This window comes from Pseudonaja textilis, chromosome 18 (assembly GCF_049901715.1).
Source record: "Pseudonaja textilis isolate UNSWEBS1 chromosome 18, rPseTex1.2, whole genome shotgun sequence".
In the NCBI taxonomy this organism is placed as follows: domain Eukaryota; kingdom Metazoa; phylum Chordata; class Lepidosauria; order Squamata; family Elapidae; genus Pseudonaja; species Pseudonaja textilis.
This window is the reverse complement of record NC_142007.1, coordinates 4,188,398-4,206,646: the sequence shown is the minus strand read 5'-3', so window position 1 is coordinate 4,206,646 and position 18,249 is coordinate 4,188,398. Positions and strand designations below refer to the sequence as shown.

General features: G+C 47.2%; 1 long non-coding RNA gene and 1 pseudogene across 1 annotated transcript; both read right to left on the bottom strand.

The window, feature by feature from the left end:
- Nucleotides 1-1,755: 1,755 nt before the first annotated feature.
- Nucleotides 1,756-7,563, bottom strand: LOC148124469 (uncharacterized). The gene is made up of 3 exons (XR_015739835.1): nt 7,300-7,563; nt 3,997-4,054; nt 1,756-1,835 (listed from the first exon to the last, which is right to left on the bottom strand). It is a non-coding gene; the product is annotated as an uncharacterized LOC148124469 (long non-coding RNA).
- A 2,655-nt stretch (nt 7,564-10,218) lies between these two features.
- On the bottom strand, nt 10,219-11,214 carry LOC148124468 (uncharacterized; annotated as a pseudogene).
- Nucleotides 11,215-18,249: the final 7,035 nt, after the last annotated feature.

Below are 18,249 nucleotides of genomic sequence, written 5' to 3'. Positions count from 1 at the left end.
CCCCACTATCACCCTAAAGTTGGAACAAATTCCTTGTGTGTTCAATCACACTTGGCCAATAAAGAATTCTATTCTATTCTATTAATCTACTAGTTACCTTGAAAAATAACTCTGGGGAATTCATAGAACGCAGTAAGTCAAAAAAAGTTTCAGTTGTTTTGGGGTGAACATGCTGTTGGAACCCAGCCAACATGAAAACCTGGTTAAAACAAACATGGCTTCACGCGGTTTAAGCATTCAGCCCCTAACGAGGGACCACGGATCACACTTAAACACTCCAACAATAAGCCTGATTTGAATCAGACACGGGCGAAATTACTGCGGCTTGCCTAACCACTGCACACCCTAATCCTAGTTAATGAAAACAAGACATTGCATATTGTGTGAATCAGAGATGCCTGATTCATTGATTGGGCAACTTCGGCACAGCCAGCCCTAGTTCCTGGAAACTTTTCAATGAGGACTGCCAACCTGTCTTCAAATTTAGATCTCAACACGCAATGAATGAAGCCGCCTCCCCATTTCCCATCTCATCTAGGAGCCAGTGGCCATTCAGACAAACTCCCAGCTATAAATCTTGAGGTGCCCCCATTCTATACCCATGCACACACCCCCAACCCATCAGGCCTTCCAGTAGCTTTGCAAATACACTGGAAGTCTGTTGCCTTTTTTGAATAATGTTAGGAAGATTAGAGGCTGGGAGTTGAGGACGTGTTAATTGGCACTTCAGTTAATCATCCCGACTGAAGGCGGCTCATTCATTTCCAAGGCTGCCATGTGCCCACGGATTCTCTCTGAGCTTATAGGCGCTTGGAAGCAGGCACACCCCTGAATCCATTTATCAGAGTAATTGATGGCTAAATTGCTTTGAGCAACTGACAGCTTTTAAGACTTGCAGACTTCAACTCCCAGAATCCTTCCTCCAGTCATGTTAGTTCAGGGATTCTGGGAGTTGAAGTTCACAAGTCTTCCAAGTTGCCAAGTTTGAAGTCTCTTGGTTTAAGGCAACCAGGATTTTTGTAAACAAAGAGAGTCATTTGGGGTTGATCGATCCGACATCTGTGATGTTGTGGTTTTCTTTCTGTTATCCTTCTGAAATCTGTTTTTTTTTTTTTTTAAAGGGTCTCCTGGCAATTTTGGAGATGCTGGAAACCACAATGGTGGGATTCAAAGAAATTTACTACCGGTTCTGTGGACGTGGCTTAGTGGGCGTGGCGTGGCTTGGTGGGGGTGTGGCTTGTTGGGCATGGCAGGGGAAGGATACTGCAAAATCCCCCTTCCCTCCCCACCCCACTAACCTGCTTTCCAGCTCTGTTCTCCTGTGCAGGGCAACCAAAGGAGACCCAGCCAATCAGCTGGGACTCGGGAGGCGGAGAATAGATGGGGGTGGGGCCAGTCAGAGGTGGTTGGGGCAGGTTTTGATGTCAAGAGGGCTGAAAATGCCAGAGGTTGCTGGGAGTCTGGAGCTCCCCATTTTCATGGCAGGATAGGCCCAAGAAAGGCCCGTTAGTTTAAATTTCCCAACCAAAAACAAGTATTGAAAAAAATTTTCCCCTCCATTTGCGACTGCCATGATGAGGTTCAGTGTCCATTAATTTCCCCCAGCGGTGAGTTTGTACCAGTTTTCCATAGATTGAAAATCTCTCATCATAAACTAACCCCTTAAAAAAAAAAAACAGACACTGGGGCTGCTATTGTGCCTGAGAGCCCAAGAAAGGTTGAGTTTTAAAAGGTGGTGCAAAACCGTCAAACACTCACCACGTTCTTTGACGGAGCGGCCTTTCCAGACTGAAGCATCCCATAAATTGCAAACGACTTGATCAATCTCCAATGAGCTGCAAAGAATAAAAAAGTTAACGGAGAGCCAGTAGCAGAGATTTTGAGTAGTTTGGAGAACCGGCAAATCCCACCTTTTCTGACTGGCCCCATCCCCATCTATTCCCTGCCTCCCATTGAGTCCCAGCTGATTGGCTGGGTCTTCTTTGGTTGTCCTGCACAGGAGAACGGAGCAGGAAAGCAGGTTAGTGGGGTGGGGAGGGAATGGAGATTTTGCAATAACCTTCCCCTACCACACCCACCAAGCCATGCCCAGTGCCCACCAAGCCGGGCACAGAACCGGTAATAAAAAAAATTTTTTAATCCCACCACTATCCAAAACCCATATTTCCTGCAATGGTCAAGCAGATGTGACGAAGATGCTTTAAGGAAGCAGGAAGTACAGGCCAGCATTGTAGAAATGATCTAAGAGAGCACCGTTAGTCATAGCCTGAATCGAAAAGTTTCGGGAGAAAAATTTCTCTCTGGAGTTCCCCGGAGAGATTGGACAGGTCTTTCCTTGTGGCCACAACAGATGCATAGAAGAGAAAAGCAAACAAGGAGACTCCGCGAAAAAGCCTAGAAAATAAGTCCTCCAGAGCAGAAAGATGTGGCTAGAAGGGATGTTGCCCGCACCTTCACCTTCATTTTCCTACGTCAAAAATCTGGCCAGGAATTATGGGTGCTGTAGTCAGTGTTGGATACCTCAGGGTGAGGAAAGGTAGAGAGCTGGACATTTTCCACTTCTTATTCCAGTCCCAGAGCATTTAGTAGTGCTTAACTCAGCGAAGGTGACAGGATTTGGGCCGCAAAGAATCAAACGGCCACTAGAGGGCAGCCAAGGGATTCAGAAAGCTGGTTATTTGCTGCCCTCTGGAGATGCTCTGGATTTTCGCAGCTTAATTTAGGATCCATTCCGGAAAAACAAAAATTTCTTATGCAAGAAAAAGGATGAGGGAATCTCTACTCCAGTCATCAACCAAACCATAATCTCAGTACACTGAAACACGCAATTACAACTCATTGCACCAGAACCTATGACAATGTCTTGTCTTTGCTTGAAGCTACTATTCTGGCCCTCAGCCAGAGCAGCAATTAAGAATATAATGAGCTATGCCTTCTTGCGGGTGATGACCCAGGCAAGAGTCTAGTCTTGGGTGGAATATGTTTTTGGAGGTGGGGAAGAGATTGAGGCATGCCACATTAATTTACCTTCTCAAGAGATCTTGGGAGGAACACCTTGAGCAACAGAGTGGTCAAGGCCTGGAATGCAGTACCTGACTCTGTGGTTTCTTCCCCAAACCCCCCAAAAACTTTAACCTCAGACTGTCTACTGTTGACCTCACCCCATTCCTAAGAGGCCTGTAAGGGGGCGTGCATAAGCGCACCAGCGTGCCTACCATCCCTGTCCTAATGTTCCTGTTTTATTCGTATCCATTTCATGTACTCATAATCATAATCATGTTTATACTTATGCGTGTGGTCTAATGCATGCTTGACAAAATAAATACATAAATAAATTCTAGGTTGGACTCTGGAAAAACTTGGCAACGTTATGGGTATAATTCATAATAAGTTATTTCTTTCTTTAAAAAAAAATATATCACCAGCAGCTCTTTGGAAAATACCAAACTGGGGCAGACAGGAGAGAGTTAAATTTCTCCTTGAAATATCTCTATATTTTTTTTCTTCTTTCAGCTCCACACTTCTAAATACCCGGTTGAGCAAGACTTTCTGAGACAGGCGGATGGCTGATAAACCGCATGCCATAAAATTTGTCAAAGGCCCCACATACTTGATTCCTGAAGCTCAACCTCACCCTGCCCGTGTCTGTGTGTGCCTGTGTGTGTGTTGGAGTGTGTGCCTGCCTGCCTGTCGGATCTCTCTCTCTCTCTCTCTCTCTCTCTCTCTCTCTCCCTCTCTCCTATATGCACACACACTTCTGCGTAATTCATTAACCCAAGTGCTTGCGCTATGCCCCGGGGCATACATAACCTATGGCTTTGAGTCAAAGAGGGTGGAGAATTCCCACACTGTGCCTCCTCGGTGGTTGGCAAGCTCAACGCATTCCACGGCACCACAAAGCAAGTCCTTAAGCAGCCAGAGGGAGGGAGGGAGGGAAGGAAGGGAGTGGGGGGGGGGGGGTTAAGCCATCAGGTGTGACCCACAGAAACCACCAACCTCCTGTTCATTGGCCAATTTCTCAACTTCTTTCAAGTCTTTGTTCCCTTCCGTCTCCCTGTTGGAAAAAAAGAAAAAAAGGGACTTTGTTCACCTGGTTACCTGCCATGAAAGTACACACACACACACACACACACGGTGTTCTCCCTCCCCACATTCCCCCCACCACCACTCTGTCTAAGAAATCCCCATGAATTGCAGTGGTTTTCTAGACAGAACAGGTTCTTCTGGGCACGTTGTAAATGGAACTATTGATTCCGGCTGCAAAGATACCAAAGACTCTTCTCCTTAGTTCAGCTTCGCTTGCTTGTTCTTCATGGGCTACATAGCTTATGGAAAAAGATAGGTAGATAGATACAGATTAACAAGAGTTGGAAGGGAACTTGTAGGTCATTTAGTCCAACCCCCTGCCCAAGTAGATCCGACACGTAGATACACAGATAAAGAGATAGGCCATGAGAGAGAGAAATTATAGGTAAGTAGGTAGGTGGAAAGAGAGAGATGATAAGAATGAGCGAGAGAGGTGAGATGAGAGAGAAATGATAGGTAGATAGGTGGGTAGATATACAGTATATAGAGAAGACAGATGATAGAGAGACTGTGATAGAGAGATGGAGATAGAGATGAGAGATGAGAGAGAGAATAATAAATACATAGATGAGAGAAAGAGAAATGATAGGTAGGTAGATAGAGATGATAGACAATGAGACAGAGATGATAGATTATAAGATAGATAGATAGATAGATAGATAGATAGATAGATAGATAGATAGATAGATAGATAGATAGATAGAAACAGATAGATAAATACATAGATACATGGATATGGGTGGATGGATAGATGTAGATAGATAGATAGATAGATAGATAGATAGATAGATAGATAGATAGATGGATGGATGGATGGATGGATGGATGGATGGATGGATGGATGGATGGATGATAGATAGATAGAAAGAAAGATAGATAGATAGATAGATAGATAGATAGATAGATAGATAGATAGATAGATAGACAGACAGACAGACAGACAGATAGATATGGTCACATGGTGAACTGCTTAATGACGTGCAATTGGTATTAAGTCAAGGGCTAAGCTGGCAAGGAGTCAGGCAATTCTCTAAAGTTGCCACCTGAACATTGGAGTGATAGCCCGTTGTGGAAGATTCAAAGGGGAGCCAGCCCACAAGGAGGCAAGCCAAATGTTGCACCCAGTTTATGGGTTATTGTAAGTGGTTGGATTGGAAAGGAGACCACCAGGCGATGAAGGCTAGGTCGATATATGAAAAATAAAAATATTTTGCAAGGAGACGGTGGCGGAAGGCAGTGGCCAATCTAAGCTACTTCTGTTCCTTTTTGCTGACATTTGAATTAAGTCACCAGGCTAGAGTAGAGAGGTTTTTTTTTATTTATGACAGAAAAGATCTTTCTCCATCTGAATCCCAATATTTGAGACAATATCAAACAAAAGGTCATTTTGCTTCAAGAGGCAGGGAACTATCTATGGGAATGTGCTCCCAGAGCATGCGCTGATTCTTAAGGCTGCACATACCTAAGCCGTATTCCCAGCAAGCACACGCAGGCTCTCCAACTCGGTGATCTGCTTACTGTAAATAAATCTATCAACTTTCCCAGCCTGAAGTGGGGTGTTTAAACTTTAAGCGTGGGACAAACAGTGTTTGTCTGGCTCTGCCAGTTTACACACCGAAAGCCAAGAGAAACAAAAAGGAAGAAAAACTCTACAGGCCCATGGAGCAGTGTGTGTGAGAGAAATAACAAATATACATAGATAAAACACCCGTCTATCTCTCACAAAACTTCTCAGCCTGTAAATCTGGTAGGGTTGACCAATGAATGGCTTCCTTCTTCAGAGAAACCAACTGTTTATAAGCTCTGTGAAAAAGGAAAAAAGATACAAAGACCTCCTCCTCCTCCTTCTTCTTCTCCTCTCCTCCTCCTCCCCCTTTCCTCTTCCTCTTCCTCTTCCCCATTCCTCCTCCTCCTCCTCCTTCTTCTTCTTCTCCTTCGCTTTCTTCTTCTCCTTCGCTTTCTTCTTCTTCTTCTTCTTCTTCTTCTTCTTCTTCTTCTTCTTCTTCTTCTTCTTCTTCTTCTTCTTCTTCTTCTTCTTCTTCTTCTTCTTCTTCTCCTCCTCCTCCTCCTCCTCCTCCTTTCTCCTTCTTTCTCCTACCTCCTTCTTTACAAAAACCAGCACAGTGCTAGAACAGCTTTTGCTGTGGGGCCCCGCTCCAGTTGGCACTAAGACTCCTCTGTCCTTCCCTTAACCCTCACTTGCTGGAGAAATAGGTTCTGTTTTGTTTTTTAAGTGTGACTTTCTCTTATAAAGGAACTGGGCCTAAGACCTCCAACGTGGATCGTGGCATGGAGGGCGATAGGAATATGCTTTCCGAGACCTGGACGTCAGAGAGGCCTTCCTTTTGGAGGTCTCCGAGGGTTGTGGCGCCAAACAGAGGCTGCTATGAGAAGGCGATAGGATTTGGACCTGCCTGCACTTTAGGGGAAGTTGGGTCACACAAACACACAAACGACGATCGGGTCGTGGAGACCTTGGGAGGCCCAATCAGTGCAGCTGTGTTTGCTAAATGATTAGCAAATGTCCAGACAGGATCTCTTGCGTCATCAAGAAAGACCCCCCCATTGACTTCTCTGGTTTTATTTAATTTATCGATGAGTTTCATTTCGGGCCAAGGTTGAAACGTTCCCCGGAGCATCCACAGAAAAAGCCTCCAGGCAAAAACCAGGGCAAAATTAACTCTGGAAAGCGATCTTTCTCCAAAGCTGCAAAATTGAGGCCAGGCGGGGGAGGTTCAAAGCGTTCGAAAACCTCCTTTTTCTGCCACACTGGATCGTACTGGAGCGGGAGTAAAGAAAAGTAGGAGGAGTATAATAATTGAAATGGTATATAGACTTTCTTGCTCGAGCAGTGGGTTGGACTAGATGACTCCAAGGCCCCTTCCGACGCAGTTATTCTATGTTCTATCCTGTTTCCCTGAAAATAAGACCCAACTGGAAAATAAACCCTGGCATGATTTTTCAGGGCGCTCGTAATATAAGCCTTACCCAGAAAATAAGCCCCAGTTAAGATTGTCAGCCAAACGGACACATTTAGTGCCGTACTTCCCCGAAAATAAGCACTAACTGGAAAATAAGCCCTAGTGCATCTTTTGTAGTAAAAATTAACATAAAACCTGGTCTTATTTTCAGGGAAACACAGGAATAATTCTACAGCCATGCTATATGGGTAAAAACACATAGACATTAAACAGCACACATACACACACACACCTTAAGTCCAGGCTTAAATTCTAAATAATGTATCGTAAGATTCTCCAGTAATACCGGGGACAGGTATGTTTGGATCTTGGCCTATCTCTGAGAAGAGAGTCCATGGTGCTCTCTGAGCTTGGCTATTTTCTTGAAGAGTGACGATGAAGATTCTCAGTCCTCCAGATCATGGTTGTCCCAAAGGTGCTTTTTTTCAAGAGGCGACTGGATTTCTGGATTTTCTTTGAAGACGTTTCGCTTCTCATCCAAGAAGCTTCTTCAGTTCTGAAAAAAACAAACAAACCATCCTTTGGGATATTTTCTTGCAGAGGTTTAAATGCCCGCAAGAAAACGATCAAGCTCAGAGAACACCACAGACCCCTCATGTCAACCCTGAGCAACAAATAATCCTCTTTATTGGCCTATCTCTTTTTTTTTTTTATCTCCCGCAGAGTACAAGGCTGGGTTTTAACTTCTTTTACAGAGGTGACAGCCTCTGCACACTCCTCTTTAAGAGTGTGCTTTCTTCCGAAATTGGGAATGTTCCAGAGGACAGAAAGTTCTCTCTCTCCATTCCATAAACAGGGAGGCATCTGTGAGTTCCTGTTCAAGAAAAGGCGTTTTGCATATGTACAGATGTTTCCAACACCATCCCTTGCATTTAAGAATCAGAATGCCTGTGTTCAAAAATGAACAGGAGGGAACAACCCAGATGTAAAGGAAAATGGATTCCCTCCCCCCCAAATCCAGGTTTCCCCTGGGGATGGGGTAAACTGCTGAAGTGGCTGCGTTATTATTAACGTCCTTCTGTCTATTATTCCATTGTCCTTCCCTTCTTCGGCTTTTATGATTTCTAATTCTTTTAAAATAATGATTATAGGAGAGCCAGTTTGGTCTAATGGTTAAGGCATCAGGCTTGAAACCAGGAGACTGGGAGTTCTAGCCCCACCTTAGGCATGAAAGCTGGCTGGGTGATTTTGGGCCAATCACCAGGAGACTGGGAGTTCTAGTCCCGCCTTAGGCATGAAATCTGGTTGGGCAACTTTGGGCCAATCACCAGGAGACTGGGAGTTCTAGTCCCACCTAAGGCATGAATTCTGGTCGGGCGACTTTCGGCCAATCACCAGGAGACTGGGAGTTCTAGTCCCGCCTTAGGCATGAAATCTGGTTGGGTGACTTTGGGCCAATCACCAGGAGACTGGGAGTTCTAGTCCCACCTAAGGCATGAATTCTGGTTGGGCGACTTTGGGCCAATCACCAGGAGACTGGGAGTTCTAGTCCTGCCTTAGGCATGAAATCTGCTTGGGTGACTTTGGGCCAATCAGTCTCTCAGCCCAACCCACCTCACAGGGTTGTTGTGAGGGAAATAGGAGGAGTAAGGGGTGTTAAATATGTTCACTGCGTTGAGTTATTTATAAAAATAATAGAGATGTGGGAAGGAAGGAAGGAAGGAAGGAAGGAAGGAAGGAAGGAAGGAAGGAAGGAAGGAAGGAATAGTGAATAAAGGAAGATTGATAGGTAAGTAGGTAGGTAGGTAGGCAGGCAGGCAGATAGACAAAGAGAGGCGGTGCAAGGAAAACAAATTTAATTCCTCCCTCCACACGGCCCCCCTGGAGAATATACTGTAATATCTTCCCACATATATATCATACACACACTCTGTCACATCCTCATGCCATTCCCTTAATTAAGTTTACATTGTCCATAAGATATATAGCACATTTATTTACTGTAAAATAAAGATAAAGTTACAAGTCATTGTCAAAAGAACTGCAGAAACAAAAGGCAACAATGCCAAATACTATATATTAAGCACACTCGGTAAATATTTATCCAAGCCTGGATTGATACTGGGAGGCTAGCAGTTGAAAATGGATTTCAATCCAAGGGTTGATCTGCTTCTGCCTGGTAGCTTTCGTATTTATGATGGTCAGGGTGGGTTTCACCCGATCCCCTTTTGAGACCTTCCGACAAGCGAACTCCATGGGGGAAACCAGATTAACTCAACTTAACTAACTTAACAACAAAAGCCCAAACTCCCTTATACAACTCAACAGAAAGTTTGGGCTCCATTGTGGTCATAGTGCTGTGTAATGTTTGGACAAAGAAGGGCCGGTAATTTGGAAATAAAGTTTTGGAGAAACTGACTAGGCACAAAGCAGAGTAAAAGAGAGGAGGGTTCAGTTTTTAGCGGCTAAAACTCCATCCTAGGGAGAACTAAGCAACCTGGGCCAATTTTCTTACCCAAATCCAAGAGCTGAAATAACCTGAGGTTATTTCACGAGGCTGCAAATAGAAGATACGAGTAGCCCTTGCCTAGAGAGGTGTTTCAACACCTTTAAGGTGAGGGGACTTCAACTCCCAGAGTTCCCCGGCCAGCCAAGTGGGGGAAGCCCACCCATCCACTGAGGTTGAAAAACACGGACTTGGAATGAAGATTGTTCTCATGGTTAGGAATATTCCACACAAACACACACACACACACACACACATACACACACACACACGCCCCAGCTTCGTCCTAGGAGGCTGTTTTCTCTCCTTGACCTGGTTTAGATTCTATCCTGCCTTCGAAAGGAGAGGCAGGAGCACATCAGGCACTCCTTGGATAAAGGAAGGGTAGGCCTCTGCGTGAGTCAGCGTCCTGGGTCACCCTTCCAGAACCAGCCTCCAGTAAGAAACTGGGGAGGTGACTGGGCTATAAATCAGAGGGGAGAGCACCAGTCGATCCCCAATGGCAGGGTTTCCAGCGCCTTTGCAGCCCAAGGTCGGCTGAGCTTCTGTATGAGTCACTGTTCAAGGTTGGCCTCTTCCCTTCAGCTTCTGTTCTGTAACAGAACAGAATTCTTCTTCTTCTTCCTCCTCTTCCTCCTCTTCTTCTTTTCTTCCTCCTCCTCTTCTTCTCTCCTTCCCTCTTTTCCTCCTCCTCCTCCTCCTCCTCTTCTTCTCCTCCTTCCCCTCTTTCCTCCTCCTCCTCTTCTTCCTTCTTTTCCTCCTCTCCTCCTCCTCCTTCCCTCTTTCCTCCTCCTCCTCTTCTTCCCTTTTCCTCCTCTCCTCCTCCTCTTCTTTCCTCCTTCCCCTTTTCCTCCTCTCTTCTTTTCCTCCTTCCCCTTTTCCTCCTCCTCCTCTTCTTCCTTCTTTTCCTCTTCCTCCTCTTCTTTTCCTCTTCCTTCTTGTCTTCTTTTCCTCCTTTTCTTCCTTCTTTTCCCCCTCATCCTTGTCCTCTTCCTCTCCTCCTCTTCTTTTCCTCCTCTTCTTCCTTCTTTTTCTCTTCCTCCTCCTCCTTCTTCTTCTTCTTGTCCTCCTCCTCCTCCTCCTCCTCCTCCTCCCCCTCCTCCTCCTCCACAAAACCCAGTACGAATTTCATTTGACACAACGCAAATCATTTCCATAGCCAGAAGAGGGACACATCCCTCGCTGGAATAAACCTAATCCGGAAAACATGAGCGAGGAATGAAGTGGGGGCAGCCAAAATCACAGGCCTGCCCATTTTTCATCTTGGAGATTTAGCACACCTAAATCAGCGAACAGCATGTCTGCATCTCCGTTTTCTCAACCTTCCCCTGACACCCGAATCGTTCCTGGCTGAAATATACCTCCGTTTCCTCTCCCCGCCCTTCCATAATCTGGCGCTTCTCCTCTTTCCCTGCCTGCCTCCTCGGAGCTTTCTCTCTCACCCTCTCTCCCTCCCTCCCTTCCTCTCTCTCTTTCTCTCCTTCCCTCCCTCTCTTTCTCTCCTTCCCTCCCTCCTTCTCTCTCTCCCTCTCTCCCTCCCTCCCTGCCTCTCTTTCTCCCTCCCTTCATCTCTCTCTCTGCCTTCCTCCCTCCCGTCTTTCTTTCTCTCTCCCTCCCTCCCTCTCTCACTGTCCCTCCCTCTCTCTCTCCCTCCCTCTCTCTTTCTCTCCCTTCCTCTCTCTTTTCTCTCCCTTCCTCTCTCTCTTTCTCTCCTTCCCTCCCTCTCCTTCTCTCCTCCCTCCCTCCTCTCTCTCTCTCTCTCTCTCTTCCCTGATGTCTGCTGGGTGCTGACTGAAGCTGTCATTATCAGCTCAATAAATCTCTTGGCACAGAGATCTTCCTTTCTTTCTCTCTCTCTCTCTCTCTCTCTGTTTTTTTTTAATTGAACTGCTGGCTTGCCCGGAGGGCGGGGAGGTGGGTGGGGGGAAGGAGGCCAGCAAAGGTTGAAGAGAGCAGCATTTTCCCACGCCTAAGACACACCGCCTCGGCACATTCCCGGGCGCTGCCAGACCTTTCGCAAATGTTTAGATAGCGTAGAGCAAACAGCACACCTTCCACTGCTGGCTCTTCAGAGACGGGCCTGCAGGAAGTGGGACCCCCACCCACACCCCACACACACGCTTTCCCCCTGACCCCCTCTTAACTGGCCCACAGCTACCACCATCAACCTGTGCTGAGCAAGTCACCCACTCTGGCTTGTCTTTTTTGGGTGGGGGGTGGGGGGGTTGAAAGGGTTGGGGCGTGGGCCACCCTGAAGGTCTTGCAAAGACACCTGGGAGAAAGGATCCTCTTCCTCCATCTCCCCCCCCCCCCCCATTCCCCAAACTCTGCCCTTTGCGCTACCTGCTCGATAATTCTCGGCTTTTTCCCCCAATCGGGATAGAGATGGAAAGGGACCCTGGAGATCTTCTAGTCCAACCCCTATTCCATTTCAGACCAATGGTTGTCCAATCTCTTCTTAAAAGCCTCCAACGATGAAGCTCCCACAACTTCTGGTGGCAAGTCGTTCCACCGGTTAATTTTTCTTTCTTTCTTTCTTTTTTTTTGGAGCGATCAAGTTTTTTATCTGGTTAATTCTCAATTACACAATAGGTAAGAAGTCTCCATAGAGAGAAGTCCTTGCTGGAAGATAAGAGAAATTTAGAAAGCCTGGAGGGAAAGTTCTCTCTCGTAAAGTCTCATATCCATCTTCCTTGGTGAAAGAGAGAAAGAGAGAGAGACTTTTGGCTTTATGCAAGGAAAGCAGCAGAAGTCTTTCTTTCTCTCCCCCAAATTCCACCAGAAATGACTCTTTGCTGGCGCAGCCTCTTGGAGCAGGGACGCCTTGCAGGGTCCCAAAGACTCATTTCTGGCGAAGTTTGGGAGAGAGAAAGAAAGACTTTGGCTGCTTTCCTTGCGTGCAGCCAAAAGCAGAAGAAGAAAGAAGCGGAAAGAAGCAGCCCGGTGGCCAGGCCAGATGTGTGGGGCAAATGGGGCAAGTTTCCCCCCTCCACCCTTTCCCCCTCCCCTTGTGTTATTCGCAATGCAAGTGGCACAAGCCTTGTGTTCCCGTGGGCCATGGATTAATTGCTTGGGGAGAAGGAGTGCTTTGGGGGTGACATTTCTCTGCGGACCACCAAAATTTTCTCGTGGACCACCAGTGGTCCCTGGCCCGCTGGTTGATGACCACTGCTTTGGAGAATAGCTTGACTCCCTCTTCTTTGGGGTAACCCCTCAAATATTGGAACAGTGCTATCTTCCTTCTCTCTCTTTTTTTTAAAAAAAATAATAATCTGTAGCTTCTGTAGGGAAAAGGGTTTTTTTTTTTCCCTGCCTCTCCCTCCTCCTCCTCCTCCTTCACCATTACAAGAATCGCTGGCTGGAAATCTGAATTACCCTTTGAGAAATCCCACATGACTTCCAAGCCTTCCTTTGACGCAGACAGGCGTGGAGCCTGCCAAGGCAGCCAGGCTCCTGGTTAGAAGCTGGAACAAGAAGAGAGAAGCGGTGGGAGCTTTTTGAGAAATTTCGACACAGCGTTGTCTGGGCCACACATGCAGGAAGCAGGCCAAATGGGAAAGAAATAGCAGCACGTTTCGGTGCTCCCCAACGAAGGGGAAGGGTCGTGGGCACTGAGATAGGAAGGTGGAGAGGAAAGAAAAAACCAAAGAAAAAAAAACCCCCGCCTGGCCTGGCGCAGGATTTGCACTCTGCACCGGCAGCTACCGTCGCAATATTTCGGTGTTTTGGGGCGGAAAGCAACAGGCAGGAAGAACCGAGAGAGGCCCAGGAACCCAGCCCTGCTCAAGGAGCAACGAGTTTAAAAAGAACGAAACAAAACTTTTTTTTGAAAATGGCAATAAACCGGGAAGATGGCTAGCTTACAAGCTGGAAAGGAGAGAAAGAAAAGAAACCGATAAAGCAAATTGCAAGACGAGAAGGGAGCTTCCCGGTATCAAAAGAAAACAATTCAGGAGTTTTATAGAAAACTAGCTCGACACCCCGTGCTTTGCTATGAAACTATGTGTCGGGCTTAGTTTTTGGGGAGGAAAATAAGAGATAAAAAAATGCTGCCTCTGCCTACCAGTATCCATCATATTCATATTCTGGCTAGAGTTGAGGCCTGTTTGGAAACTGAAACAGTATTTGCTGTGTGAGCAAGAAGGAGACAGCAAGGAGCCTGGGCATGGCTTAGCTCAACTGTTCTATACTAAAGCTGCTTGGTGCTGTGAAACTGAAACTCCTCCCCGTTGCTTGTGTTTTGCATTTGGGGCAGGTTTCTTTTCAGGTGGGGAGGGGGAGTAGAACTCCTTAGCATCAGAGCGTGTTAATAATAATATACGTGATATAAATGCTGTGATGGTCATGTCGAAAAATCCTTTTGTAGTGAGCACCTAGAAGGCAAGAGGAATATATATGCCAAATTTCCAAGTTTGTAGGCTTTACCGTCCTACAGATTTTGTGATGATGCGTGAGTGGAGTTTCGCCTTATATATATATATATATATATATATATGGATTATACGACCGAGAAAAAGTGTCAGAGGAAAAAAAAAAATAACCGGGCGCAACTCGTTTAAGAGCTTCCTCGTTCACAGCGAAAGGAAATTGTGGCTCCCATTGGGATCGTAATCCGAGGATTACCTGGATAGTTTGCTTTGCTCCTGGTGAGAGTTTGCTGATCTGGTTGTTTGAAAGAGCATAAAGACACAATGAAGAAATGCAGACTATGGGAATGTTGTTTGGTAACAGAATAAGAGAATTGGAAGGGACCTTAGAGGTCGTCTAGTCCAGCCCCCTACTCAAGCAGGAGATCTTGGACACATGGCTGTCCAATCTCTTCTTTAAAACCTCCAGTGAGGGCTTTTTCTGGAGGCAATTAGTTTCACCGATCAATTGTTCTCATGTTAGAAAATTCCTCCTTAGTTCTAGGTTGCTTCTCTCCTGGGTGAGTTTCCCGCCGTTGCTTCTTGTTCTGCCCCGAAGGGCTTTGGAGAACGGGTGGGCCTCCTCTTCTTCTTCGGGGGAGCCCCTCAAATCTTGGAGGACCGCTGTCACAGAGAGTCAGGATTTGAGGCCCTGATGAAATCTCCTGATTTCATAAGAATCCATGGACTTAAGGAGCGAGGAGAGAACTTGGAAAAGGATTAACAGAGCAGAAAGCTAGAGGCCTGCTGAGACTTTTAGAAACACAAAACTTCGGAGGTCCCTTGACAACTGCAAAAAAAAAACCCAGCCCTCCCTCTCTCTCTCCAGCCTCCTCCCTGCTTCCTGTGGAGCCTGCTTGCCTTGCCAGGAGATGTTTGACCTCCACCGAGTTGAAGCTGGATAGGTTCCCAGAATGAAAGGAGGCTGTTCCTGCCATGAGCCTTGAAAGGAGGAAGGGGAAACCGGAGGTCAGCATCTTAACAGCTCAGGAGGAGATGATGAGATACGGCTCGCCCCATCGCAGCCTGGCGGAATCAGTACTTGGGTTGCAAAAAGGGGCAGGAGGGGGTGAGGGGTTTGTAGAAGCCGGGCAGGCCTCTTAAAAATAACAATCACAGATGTGGAAGGAAACACGTCGCTGTCCGGGGGGGAAAAACCTTTTTTTTCCAAAATAAAAAGGGACCGTAAGAGCATTTCGAGAGGATGCTATCCTTGGCCACTCACCCACCCACCAAGCTGGCCAGCTTAAATGGAATTCAACGTAGAGGGAAGTAAAGTCTTAGACACCTTAGGCAAGAAAAAACCCAAAGGGCACAAACAGCCTGGGTGAAACCAGGGTTAACAGCAGCCGCTGTGTGAAGGATCTCGGAGTCTTAGTGGACAACCAGCTAAATAGGAGCCAGCCGCGTGCAGCAGCGGCCAAAAAAGCCAATGCAATCCCACATTGCGTTAACAGAGGGATACAATCAAGATCAAGGGAGGGACTAATACCACTCTGTAAAGCCTTAGTAAGGCCACACCTGGAGTCCTGCATCCAGTTTTGGTCACCACTATAAGAAAAGATGTTGAGAATCTGGAAAGAGTGCAGAGAAGAGCAACCAGGATGATGAAGGGACTGGAGGCTAAAACCTACGATAAGACGGTTGCAGGAACTGGGCCTGGCTAGTCTAGGGAAGAGAAGGACCAGGGGAGACAGGAGAGCAGTCTTTCAATATTTGAGGGGCTGCCACAGAGAGGAGGAAGAAGGGGTCAAGCTATTCAAAAATAGCACTCTGTGCATGCTCAGGCACACTCTCACAGCACGCAGACCTTTTTTTAAGCAGCAGAAACAAGCTGTGGCTCATTTAGTCTGCGGAGAATGAGGGGCACCAGCCCACCCTCCATATGCTCTAAGGCATCTCCTCCTCCTCCTCCTCTTTCCCCTTTATTTGAGACCCCCTCTCCCCACATAGCCACCAGCAGCCGGAGCCAGCTGTGGGGCGGGGGGTGGCAGAGCGCTGTCTGCACGTGCCTCCGAGGGCCACGCGACCGGGCGGCGGCTGGAAGGCTGACGGGTGGTTGACTTGCGGCAGAGGAAGGGAGGGGAAGCGGAAGGCGGGCGGGTAGGGGAGGGAAGGGAAGGGAAGGGAGGGGAGGGGGGGGGAGGGCGGCCAGCTGGGCTTCTTCTCCTCCTTCTCCTTCCCCTTCTTCTTCTTCTCCTCCTCCTCCTCCTCCTCCTCCTCCTCCTCCTCCTCCTCCTCCTCCTCCTCCTCCTCTTCTTCTTCTTCTTCTTCTTCTTCTTCTTCTTCTTCTTCTTCTTCTCCTTCTTCTCCTTCTACTTCCCTCCTGTTCCCCCCTTTCCTTCTCTTTCTTTTTCTCCTTCTTTCCTCCTCCTCCTTTTTCTCCTTCTCCATTTCTTCTTCCTCTTCCTCTTCCTTCTTCCTTTCCCCCCTCTCTCCCGGTTGTCTTGGGCGGCCGCATGGCCAACTTTTGCAGCCTCTGGCGCTGTGTTTGCAAAGCTTTTAAATACACTTTTTGGAAACGGGGCAGCGGGGTAAGGCAGAACAGACAGAGGACCTGAAACCCCCAAGTTGGCAGGGCTGAAAGAGGGGAGGGAGGGGGTTGCGAGGGGTATGTGTGTGTGGGGGGGATAGGGATTCCCCACCCCAGCGGGCTCCCAGGGAGTAATTCTGGCTCCCGAGAGAGTTTTGAGGGGGGGGTGCTTCCAGACCCTCGCCTGTTTTTCGGCTCCAGTCTCCCCAAAAGTAAATTCAGGAATTTTAGAGAAGTGGGGGTGACCTTTCCCCTGCCGCCACTGCTGTGCCCAGGAGGGTCTTCTTTGGGGAGGGGGGAAACTGGACTTTTTCTGGAAGGAAAAACCAGCTCAACCTTTCAAAGGGGTGGTTTTCTGTGGGTCAGTTTCTGGACCTTGCTTAAGACTTGTTCTTTTGGAGATAGTAAATGGCAAAGAGTTGTTGTTGTTGTTGTTGTTGTTGTTGTTCTTCTTCTTCTTCTTCTTCTTCTTCTTCTTCTTCTTCTTCTTCTTCTTCTTCTTCTTCTTCTTCTTCTTCTTCTTCTTCTTCTTCTTCTTCTTCTTCTTCTTCTTCTTCTTCTTCTTCTATTTCTTTTTCTTCTTCATTGTCTTCTTTTTGTTCCTCTATTATTATTTCTTCTTCTTCTTCTTCTTCTTCTTCTTCTTCTTCTTCTTCTTCTTCTTCTTCTTCTTCTTCTTCTTCTTCTTCTTCTTCTTCTTCTTCTTCTTCTTCTTCTTCTTCTTCTTCTTCTTCTTCTTCTCTCTCCTCCTCCTCCTCCTCCTCCTCCTCCTCCTCCTCCTCCTCCTCCTCCTCCTCCTCCTCCTCTTCTTCTTCTTCTTCTTATTATTATTTGTTTTGCCAGGTTCCCACGGCAGAGAGATGCCAAAAAAGGGTTTAGAGGGATCGGTTGCTTAAAAGCCAAGCCTTGAGACTTGGCTGCTTCCGAGGGCGGCTGGCTTTTCCCAAGCTTTCTCCATCCCTTCCTGCCCACCCTGTGTCCCTTCTCCTCCTCCCAGCTGCTCCCCCCGCCCACCTCACAGGCCGCCTCCCAAATACTTCCCTCCCTTCCTGTGAGTTGACAGGCAGCCTCCCTTCTCTTTCCTTCCAGCTCTGAAGTCCTGCCAACGGGTTCACTTGATGACGGGCGGAGAGGCACAGAGGCAGCAGCAAAGTGGGGCGGGGGAAACCGGCTTTGGTTTGAGTTCAGGTCTCCTCCCGTCTGGGGCGTGTGTGGGGTGAGGACGGGGCAGCTGGCCTTGAACAGTTTGACGACTGCTACACACACACACAGAGCCTCCTTCAAACAGGTAACCTTCTGTATAAAACCGCAAACAGGTATATATATATATATATAGCCGTACAAGGCGATGTTTCTCCGGAGCTGTGAATATATATATATATATATATATATTAAAAAACACACCTGGCTGGAATTCAGCCTGACCTCAGAAGCTTCCTGACTGCCCCCAATGTTTGTTGACATCTGCCCCCAAACTTCCTAAATGCACTTCCCCCTCACTTAAATTTTGTTTATACTTAGGCTAAAATTTCTCAGCTGGGACTCCCTCCAGCAAAGGGATTCACAACGGAACGGGGGAATTCGAGAAAGAATGAAAAGAAAACTTGGTGTGCGCCACGACTTGGATTGCAAACCTCTGCAAAAGACCCCACCCCCCACCCCAAACCCCCAACCCCCCCATCCGAAAGCATCCCAACATTGTTCCTGACAAAAACAGCCAAGGGCGAAGCTGTTTCTGGCTCCTGCTTTTGGTATGGAGGATTTGAATCATGTCACGCTGTCGTTCCCAACCGGGGA